At 31.9% G+C, this 11,119-nt stretch overlaps 1 long non-coding RNA gene across 3 annotated transcripts; it reads right to left on the bottom strand.

Moving 5' to 3' along the window:
• Positions 1-8,220: 8,220 nt before the first annotated feature.
• LOC105462514 lies at positions 8,221-10,654 on the bottom strand. 3 transcript variants are annotated; one of them, XR_976063.1, is made up of 4 exons: positions 10,473-10,654; positions 10,261-10,369; positions 9,522-10,178; positions 8,221-8,923 (listed from the first exon to the last, which is right to left on the bottom strand). It is a non-coding gene; the product is annotated as an uncharacterized LOC105462514 (long non-coding RNA). The 3 variants fall into 3 exon arrangements; XR_976062.1 differs by having other exon boundaries at positions 10,261-10,654; XR_976064.1 differs by having other exon boundaries at positions 8,221-8,423; positions 10,261-10,654.
• Between the last annotated feature and the right edge of the window lie 465 nt (positions 10,655-11,119).

Below are 11,119 nucleotides of genomic sequence, written 5' to 3'. Positions count from 1 at the left end.
ACGGCATGCTACGCTCCTGCGTACTCCGGCTAAGCGCGATCTGATTGATTAACTTTATTCGTTAATAACTCTGTAAATAATGGTCTGAGCCAAAATTGAAAGAGGAACTTTTGATTCAAAATTTCATTCTCTTTCACACCTTGAAATATTAATTAAGCGTTACGGGACACCCTGTAGTGTGTCAGTTATGGCTGCTTTCATTTTAAGAAACACAATCGACACACGTCGCTTTTCATTTATAATTTTGTTCAAATTCAAGTAATTCTTCTCGGAAGGAGAGTTTGAGTGTGTTTTGTCCAACTGAATAATTAGAATAGATTAGAAAACTTGCTCCCAGCACTTCGGTTGACTATATAATGTTACCGTCAAAACCCATCCAATAAAACCCGAATTCTAGTTAAAACTAGAATGGTTGATTAGACGTAAAATCGAAAACCTATGTGGTAGTACAATTAGACTTCGTTTCGCCTGTAAATAGGGGGGGGGAGAGGGGGCCCTCACTACGCGTAGAAAGTCGAAAACCATGTGAAACAGTATAATTACAGACCTCATTTTAACTAAATTTAAAACTAGTTTCAACTAGTGAAATTTTGGATTTTAACGATTATGGGTTTTGACGGTAACATACGATATATATATGGTTTGAGTGTGCTCTAGTGTGTTAATCTGTATTGATTTGTGTTTTCTTAAAGGAAAGTAACCTGTGTTAACGTCAATTTATAACATTTTTTTGGAGTCAGGCAGATGAAAAACGGAAAGAGCGATAAACGGAATGAATCGATATGGATGGTCTCCATGTTAATGCTTGAGTGAACAAATATTGTTCATGCCGTAACAACTTTGCTCCAAAGGACATTCTATTACTATTTTTATTTTTCAGAAACATTTTTATTTTTGTATATAAATATTCAAAATTTTTATCTCTTTATCCGATATTATTCAAGATTACATTATTTTTAAAAAGATAATTACAGAGGCACATAACCAAACCTGCTGTATTATTAGATTGCCTTCGAATGTACGCATTTTTTCTACTTACTTGCGACTTAAATATTGTGAAGCAAACTCATTAATTTATGTTTAATAACTTAATTTTGCATAATTGTTGATATTGTGATTTTGTTGAGTCCTCGAAGCAACGAATTGATTTCGCATTGTAGCGAATGCACTAGCGTGAAAATATTGTAGTGGCAAGAAAGGTAGGGAAAGTAGAAGATGGGCTAATTTCTTAAAAACAAATTCATATTTTGATCAAGGGAGCGGGGTTTTGAAGGGACGTACAGATATTTTTCCGCTGGCCGAGCAATGCAATAAAACTATGAGTCGAGCGACGTCGGGCAGACTGCGTTTAAACGACGAGATACTCTCTGGTGAAGCTATGTTTACAAAGTTGCATTACACGTTTCTGCGAGGACACTATCGATTCTCTACCGAATCTTCAATTTCACAGAAATATCTGTTTGTCAAGGTTATATCATGCCCTTCCTACATTTATGACGACTCTTTTGTTCAGAGTTGTATTGCTTCTTCAATAGCCTTTCTCTCTCTGTGTTTTGTATCGCAAGAATCATTCAGCTTAGCTAAGCGCATTTATCTATCGTACTTATATGAGCTCGTAGAGACAAACGCGGATTTATACGCTTGGAGATAAATATTAATTAGCATATTATATTTTCTGAATGATATTGAACATTTATTGATCAATATTATTCTTCAAAAAGTTCACTAATTTTAAAAGATGTTCTAGTAATTATGATTATAATAAAAAGTTGGAGGAAGGAGGGGAAGGGAAAGAAAGCGACATTATTTTTTTTAAATATTCAAATAAAATAAAAAGTATTATATGTCGAATATAAAAAGTACTTGATTATAAAATTGTTTTTTGCATATTTGCTTGCTTACTGTACATATATCGCAAATACATAAAAAATTATATATTATTTGAGTATATATAAATATATAAGTATATATACATATATATATATATATATATATATACATATATACATTACCCTCGAAAAATTTCCGGCCAGAAATAAAATTTTTATGTTTAAAGTTTTAAGCCGCTGAACTTAGTGCGGCTTTGTATTAAAGAGTAGATAATTTTGGTATTTTAAGAGATACTTTAAGACACTCTGTAACGACATTAAGTTTAATGCAGTTCTACTACTCTAAACTTTTAAATCTGAGAGGCATGTTTGCCATACTGAAAAGTGCAATGTTTGATGGAATGCATGGCCTTGGGAAAATTTTTCTCAGGAATGCGGTTTGCAACGTTATAAAGTTTGAACTTTCTTCTTTAATTTGAAAAAAAATGCAAGTCGCTACGATTTTTTTTGCCAAGTTACAGCAATTTAGAGTAATCCTTGTATTTTTCTCATGTATGGTCGGCATTAGCTGATGTGCACCATAGGAAGATTGGCGATTGGATTTTGCATACTGTGTGTGTATGTGGGTATATTTTACACACGCCTGCACGCACATAATGTCCAAAATTCGATCGCCAATCTCCCTATGATGCACATTAGGTAATGCCATACATGAGAAAAATACAAGGAATACTCTAAAATGCTGTAACTTTACAAAAAAAATCGTAGCGACTTGCATTTTTTTCAAATTAAAGAGGAAAGTTTAAACTTTATGACGCTGTAAATCATATCCCCGAGAAAAATTTTCTCAAGGCCGTGCATTCCGTCAAACATTTTCAGTATGGCAAACATGCCTCTCAGATTTAAAAGTTTAGAGTAGTAGGGATGCATTAAACTTAATATCGTTACAGAATGTCTTAAAGTATCTCTTAAAATGCCAAAATTATCTACTCTTTAGTACAGTGCTGCACTAAGTTCAGCGGCTTAAAACTCCAATCATAAACATTTTATTTCTGTTCGGAAACTTTTCGGGGATAGTGTATATTGGGGTGGACCGAAAACAATTTTTTTTTTTAAATCGATTAGTAATACCCCCTAAATGTTAGCTATGGACCTCAATATGATTTGGGTAAAAGTTCATCGAAATCGATTAATATCTTCAGATTGCCTCTCGATCTTGCAGTTAGTAAGTTTATGCATTTCTTCATAGATGTGTCAAAATTCGGAAAAATATTTGAATTTCAATACTGTTTAGTATTGTTGTTTTTTGGTCGCTGAACACGAATTCGAGGTCAGAAGTATATTTACATTTCAAAATGACAGATCCGAAATATATTCTTAAATAATACATTAAGATTTTTCAAAAAATATGATACATATGGAAAAATGTTTCAAATAAAAATTGTACGGTTCGGGGAGGTACATAAGAAAATATTATTAATTTTATTTTAAGTGGCGTCGTTAAGATCAGATCAAGATCACATCGATTTTTTTTTAAAGAATTATATTTTTTTTACATAATACGATTCCTCTAATTATTTTGGATATAAAAGAATTAAGGTAAAGTTATCGAAAAATCAATATTTTACGAGATATTTTATACTTTTTATCATACCATATTTCGATATACTTATAATATAAAATATCTTGTAAACTATTGATTTCTTAGTAATGGTACCTAATATTTTTAGGCAAAGAATAATGAAATGAGTCGATTGGTGTAAAGAAAACACACAGTTGTTTTAAAAATTTGTAAGAAATGCATAAACTTACTAATTTCAAAGTCGAGGGGCAACCTGAAGATATTAATCGATTTCGATGAAATTTTACCCAGACTATATTGAAGTCCATAGCTAACTTTTGGGGGATATTACTAATCGATTTTCAAAAAAAATTTTTTTCGGCCCACCCTAATATACATATATCAGACAGAAGTTGTAAGACTTAACAAGATCTATTTGTTGATCTTATTGGTTTGACCTTGGGCGACGTCGCCAAGATCAGATAAACATCACTTTAATTTTTTAAAATGGAACACTCTATTTTTGTTTTCTGAATCTAATAGCTGGTGTCAAGAGCTTTCCAAAACACACAGATAAAATATTTTTTGATTAAGTAAATCTTGAGTTACGAAGCTTGAAAGTTGCAGTACCGTCATCATTAGCATTATCCAAGGTGTCCGAACACTGACTAAAACTTTTTGAATGTTGTTCAGGATCATGACCTTAACAACATTTGTCAAGATCAAGGTCATTAAAAGTTGTTCTTATTTTCATTTTTGAAAATTTTTATTTTTTAGAAAAAAGAGGAACAATCTCCAATGGTAACAACATTGACATATGTTATGACAAGGTCATAATCCTGAACAACAGTCCAAAAGTTTTAGACATTGTTCGAATACCTTGGATGATGCTAATGTCGGCGGTACTGTAACTTTCAAGCTTCATAACTCGAAATTTACTTAACCAAAAAGTATTTTATTATAGTGCTTTGGAAAGCTCTTAACACCAGCTATTAGATTCTAGAATCAAAAATAAGATGTTCCATTAAAAAAATTTATGTTACCTTTATCTAACATTGGCGACGCCACCTATGATCAAACGGATAAAATCATTAAATAGATTCTTTTAAGGCCTACAACTTTTGTCTAAAACATTTTTCTCAAAAACGCTTAGTTTCTGAAATATTAAGGAGTCCCGGCACTTTCCGAACACCCTGTATATATGCTACTCAAAAAAATTATGGTATAGAAAAATTTTGAGCAAAAATTGGTCAACTTTGGTTAACGGTAACTCCGCGAAAAATCATCGTATAATGATAAACTTTTTTTCAAATGAAAGCTTGAAATCTCTACTTTAAGGTCGATTATAGTAGGTCGATTTTAAATTCAATGCACTCCTGCTACTGTAAACTCTTAAATCTGAGAGCATGTTTGCCATACTGAAAATTGCAAAGTTTGACGGAATGCACGGACTACCTGTGTGAAGTTAGCCCCCCAATATTAAAAAATCCAAAATTTTCTTGTGGCATACGTTTGCCCATCGTTTGCCCATAAATGCCCTGTTGGAATTTTTGTTTGCCCCCCTCTGGTGCGAAAGTTATATGCAAATCAATTTTGCGGAGGCCAACTTCACACTAGCCCTCCAATGTTAAAAAATACAAAATTTTTTTGTGACATACGTTTGCCCATCGTTTGCCCACCAATGCCCCGTTGGAATTTTTGTTTGCCCCCCTCTGGTTCAAAAGTTATACGCAAATGAATTTTGCGGGAGCCAACTTCACACTAGCCCCCCAATGTTAAAAAATCCAAAATTTTCTTGTGACATACGTTTGCTCATCGTTTGTCCACCAATGCCCCGTTTGAATTTTGTTTGCCCCCCTCTAGTTCGAAAGTTATACGCAAATGAATTTTGCGGGGGCCAACTTCACGCTAGCCTCCAATGTTAAAAAATCCAAATTTTTTTGTGGCATACGTTTGCCCATCGTTTGCTCACAAGAAAATTTTAGATTTTTTACATTGGGGGCTAGTGTAAAGTTGGTCCCCGCAAAATTGATTTGCGTATAACTTTCGAACTAGAGGGGGGCACACAAAAATTCAAACGGGGCATTGGTGGGCAAACGATGGGCAAACGTTTGCCACAAGAAAATTTTAGATTTTTTAATATTGGGGGGCTAACTTCACACAGGTGCACGGGCTTGCTAAAATTTTTTTTACGGTTTGCAGCGTCATAAAATTTGAACCTTTCTCTTTAATTTGAAAAAAAAACTACAAGTCGCTACGATTTTTTTTCAAAGTTACAGCATTTTAAAGTAATCCTTGCATTTTTCTTATTTATAGTCGGTATTACCCGATTTGCACCATAGGGAGATTGATCGGATTTTACACTGTGTGTGTATGTTTTACACACGCCTGTGTACACACAATGTGCAAGATCCAATCGTCAACCTTCCTATGATGCACATCGACTAATGCCGACCATACATGAGAAAAATACAAGGTTACTTTAAAATACTGTAACTTTATGAAAAAAATCGTAACGACTTATTTTTTTTCAAATTAAAGAAAAAGTTATAAAATAATTACCGCTCATATGTATGAAACAATAAAATAGATAAGAGTTAGGCCAATAAACGAGCAAAACTTTAATTGTAATGTGAATTTGTATGATGGTTAATGATGACTAACAATAAGTAAGCCGAAACGTTCCATCAATTCATTAATTATTAAATTATCAGTTTTTGTATTAATTAATCAACCAAAAAAGTTTTGCTCGTTTATTGGCCTAACTCTTTATATTTTATTGTTAAAGAAAAAGGTTCAAACTTTATGACGCTGCAAACCGCATCCCCGAGAAAAATTTTAGCAAGTCCGTGCATGCCGTCAAACTTTGCAATTTTCAGTATGGCAAACATGTTCTGTTTTAAGAGTTTATAGTAGCAGGGATGCCTTAAACTTAAAATCGATCCATAATACCTTAAAGTAGAGATTTCAAGCATTCATTTGAAATTAATTCATTTGAAAATTTATCATCCTACTGATGATTTTTCGCGAAGTTACCATTAGCCAAAGTTGCCCAATTTTTGTCTAAAATTTTTCTATGCCATAATTTTTTTGAGCAGTGTATGTACAGAATGTCCAAAAAGTTCTGAGACACCTGAATATCATAGAAAATATAAGTTTTACAGAAAAGTGTTTCAGACAAAAGTTATAGGGTTTGAAAAAATCTATTTATTGATCTTATTGGTTTGATCTTGGGTGGCGTCGCCAAAGACAGGGTAAAATCTCTTTAAATTTTTTAAATGGAACCCCTATTTTATTGCATATTCTTGTAGCTTAGCTCGAGAGCTTTCCAAAACACTATAACAAAATATTTTTCCATTAATCACTTCTCGAGTTATAAGACTTTGAAGTTACAGTATCACCGGCATTAGCATTACCTAAGGTGTCCAAATAATGACTGAAATCTTTTGAATGTTGTTTAAGATTATGAGCTTGACAACATGTGTCAAGGTCATGATTATTGGAGGATGTCTCTTTTTTTCAAAAAATAAAAATGATTTTCAAAAATGAAAATAAGAGAAACAATCTCCAATGATCATGGCCTTGACACATGTTGTCAAGCTTATAATCCCAAACAACATTCAAAAGATTTCAGTCATTATTTGGACACCTTAGGTAATGCTCATGCCGGTGGTACTGTAACTTCCAAGTCTTATAACTCGAAAAGTGATTAATTGAAAAATATTTTATTATAGTGTTTTGGAAAGCTCTCAAGCTAAGTTACAAAAATATGCAATAAAAAATAGGAAGTTCTATTTAAAAAATTTAAAGTGATTTTACCCTATCTTTGGCGACGCCACCCAAGGTCAAACCAATAAAATCAATAAATAGATCTTTTCGAACCTTACAACTTTTGTCTGAAATACTTTTCTATAAAACTTATATTTTCCATGATATTCAGGTGTCCCGAAACTTTTTGGACACTCTGTATATTTATATATGTATAGAGTGTCTCAATTTAATTCCTCCAAACAAATATCTCAAAAAATACGCAAGATACGAATAATGGTTCAAAACAAAAGTTGTAAGATATGAAGAGCAACAAATAATGATGAAATTAATTTTAAATTTTCAAAAAATTGATTTTTCAAGGTTACATACAGAAGGTATACATACCTTCATCCACTTTCTTTAAATGAAATATGATTTTTTTTAAATATTATAATTTCTTCAATTATTCAGCATATAAAAGTATTAGATAAAGTTGTCGAAAAATCAATACTTCACGAGATATTCATACTTCATCATGCTATAAAATATGAAATATCTCGTAAACTATTGATTTCTTGATAATTATACCAATACTTTTTTGCATAGAATAATGAGATGAATCGATTGATGTAAAGAAAACACACAGTTGCTTTGCAAAAAAAGGTAAAAATTTACATTTTTTTAAATAGCAATTGTGTGTTTTCTTTACACTATTCGATTCATCTTATTGTTGTTCTATGCATAAAAGTATTGAGGTATAATTATCAACAAATCACGAGATATTTCATATTTCATGTTGAAATATGGCATAACCCGCATAATAAAGTATTAAATATCTCATGAAATATTTAATTGATTTTTCGATAACTTTATCTTAATATAATACTTTTATATGCAGAATAATTAGAGGAAGAATAACGTATTTTACGCATGTATTTTCAGCCAAAGTAATTTAAAATAATAAAAATCTAACAAGATTCCCAGAATTAAAAATACAGAAGTAAATAAGGTAAATGGAAATCGGCATCGTTATTAATACGCCAATTGCAATTTTAACATAAACTTTATTCTCACAAGATGTCAGACGTTTCGGCTATTCTTTTTAGCCATCCTCAGTGACAATTGCTAACTCTCGCTCGTTTTCTTATTAAATGTGCATCCTTCCACAGTTGTTGAACGAGAAAGCAGTTCTCAATATATCCATATTATCCATGAATTGCTGTTCATGCAGTTGAAGAACTCTCAAAAAAGGAGCACGATCATGGGTTTAGTCAATAGTCTTTCTTCTCTCTCATCCAGAATTTCACCAAAAGAATTTATAGTATATAGTTAATATAGTAAATATACTACTTTAGAATGATTACTCGTTGAAATTTAATTTTTAAACAATATCAACGAGAATCAGGATCTTATTAAATAAATAAACACAAGTGATACAACAACCGAGGAAAGGATTAATTGATTTACAATTCCTTATGTAAAAAATGTCTCAGATAAATTTAAAAATACTATTAAAGACAACGATGCAAAGCTATATATTTTACAGAATTAATAAACTAAGAAGCTTTATTAAAGTCCACAAAAATTCTTTACCTAATCGCTTAAAGAAAAATGTAGTCTACAAAATTTCATGTAACGATTGCGATGCTTGCTACGTAGGGCAAACAAAAAGATACTTAGTCTCGCAGAACCGTAGAATATAATGACATTAATAGAAATACTAATTCTCATTCGGTCATAACCGACCACAGACTGTATCGTAATCACGAATTTAATTGGAATTCTGGAACATTGAAATTCTGGATATAGAAAGAAATTGGAACGGTTGATATCGGAAATGATAAATATTAAGCGCCAGAAAAACAGTATTACAAAAGTAACTTACAGACTAATAGCGTTTTCGATTTGTTGACTCGATCCGACTCCGAGTCGATGGTCTGTTCTTTTTAGTTATAAAAGAATAGTTTAAGTGTGTAAGAAACGCTAAAAAGAACAGACTATTTTGACTCGGAGTCGGATCGAGTCAACAAATCGAAAACGCTAAAACACTGAATTTTTAGATTGTGCCTATTCTTTGTTACCACACGTTTAACGTTTTTATAAAATTGACAACACTTTGTTTGACCTACAAACACTGGTGATGAAAGCGTAATCAATAATAAATCATTATTCGCACGAACATTGACGTACACAGTTGTGTTACGAAATAAGTTTTATCTTTTGGTCATATCATTTTTCTCTTTTTAATTTTTAATTTCTGACCACGATTTACACACTTATTATTTATTTATTTATTTATTATTATACAATTTTATCATTGGACTATGCGGAGTGTGCGTTTTACTACGTTGGAAATGAGTGATTTATAAATTGTTATTCACCTTAGTTGACTATTTTTCTGCTTCATTTTTACATCAAAAAGTGATGGCAAATTTTGCCCATTTTTTGGATCTCGAATTTCAAACTTTTTTAATGGCAAATAGTACTATTAAATGAAACATTAATCCCATAGTAAAATTCCAAGATGAGCATAGGTATGATTCCAGAGATTCAAGGGGGTGAAAGTGATGATTTCCAGTCAAAGTGTATTACATAAGGAAGAATGCGTGGCTGAAGTTCATTGGTAACATTGAAGGTATATTCTGTCAAATGGATCATCTACGATTCATTGTTCAGAGACCGATCTATTATTCACCGCTATTTCATTTATAAGGGGCCATGCTTTATAAAGCACCCTGAAAATACATTCCGTATTAATTATTGACCAAGTCTTTGAAGCAATTCAATTACCGAGGAAATATTCAAATTGAAAAATATTTTTTCATATCTTGACGATCGTTGATTCTTCAATAAAGCAATGCCTCAGGGGACTCACATTTAAAAAACACCCCAATCTGTGAGAGGCAAGGGGACTCACATTAAAAAAGCATCCTATACTCTGTGAGAGGCAAAAGGACTCACAGTAGAAAAGTATCCCGATCCGTGAGAGGCGGCGTCAAGTGTCACTTCAACTCCATTTATCTCGGGGAATTTTCATGCTAAACGAAAACTAAGGTCATTTTTTAATCCGGCGTAAAAAATCCATAAGAAACAATATGTTTCACTTCGTTAAATATATACCTTGGTATGACACTTGAAGAGTTTCGTGTACTTTTATGGGTTATGAGAAACCATCACTTTCACCCCTTCATATCTCCGGAACCGTGTCTATGCTCATCTTAAAATTTCTCTAGGATTAATGTTACATCGTATAATATTTGGCATACTATTTGGCATAAAAAAAGTTTGAAATTTGAGATCCAAAAAATGGGCGAATAAACAGATCTTTTTACCATCACTCTTTGAGGATATACAGTTTGACCATGCAACCCTTCAACTGCATATGGACTGCAATTGGATGTATTGAGAATTATTTCCTCGCCCACTGCAACTGCGAAAGATGCACATTTAATAAGAAAACAAGTAAGTTATCAATTGTCACTGAGGATGGCTAAAAAGAATAGCCAAAACATCTGACATCTTATGTGAGAATAAAGTTTATGTTAAATTTGCAATTTGCGTACTAATACTACGCCGATTCACATCTGTCTTATTTACTTTGGCAATTAGAGAAATCATATTATTTTAAAAAAATCATATCATTTAAAAAAGTGGATCTCTATGTGACCTTGAAAAATTTATTTTTTATGAAATTGATTTTATCATTATTTATTCCTCTTCATATCCTACAACTTTTGTCTGAAACATTTTTTCTTGCATATTTTTCGAGATATTTACCTGGGGAAATAAAAATGAGACACCCTGTATATATATAATAATTTTTCAATAAATTTCAATAAAATAAAAATCCTATTAAAGTACACTCTTTATTAAAATTTTTTCTTTCAGAAATAAATTTTTTCTAAACTAATTACTTCTAATTAGATTAAATATCTCTGTGTGTGTGTGTGTGTGTGTGTGTGTGCTGTCTCTTATACAC

Source organism: Wasmannia auropunctata, unplaced genomic scaffold, assembly GCF_000956235.1.
Source record: "Wasmannia auropunctata unplaced genomic scaffold, wasmannia.A_1.0 LD336097.1, whole genome shotgun sequence".
Taxonomy (NCBI): domain Eukaryota; kingdom Metazoa; phylum Arthropoda; class Insecta; order Hymenoptera; family Formicidae; genus Wasmannia; species Wasmannia auropunctata.
Note: the sequence above shows the minus strand (reverse complement) of the source record. Positions and strands in the feature narration are given on the sequence as shown.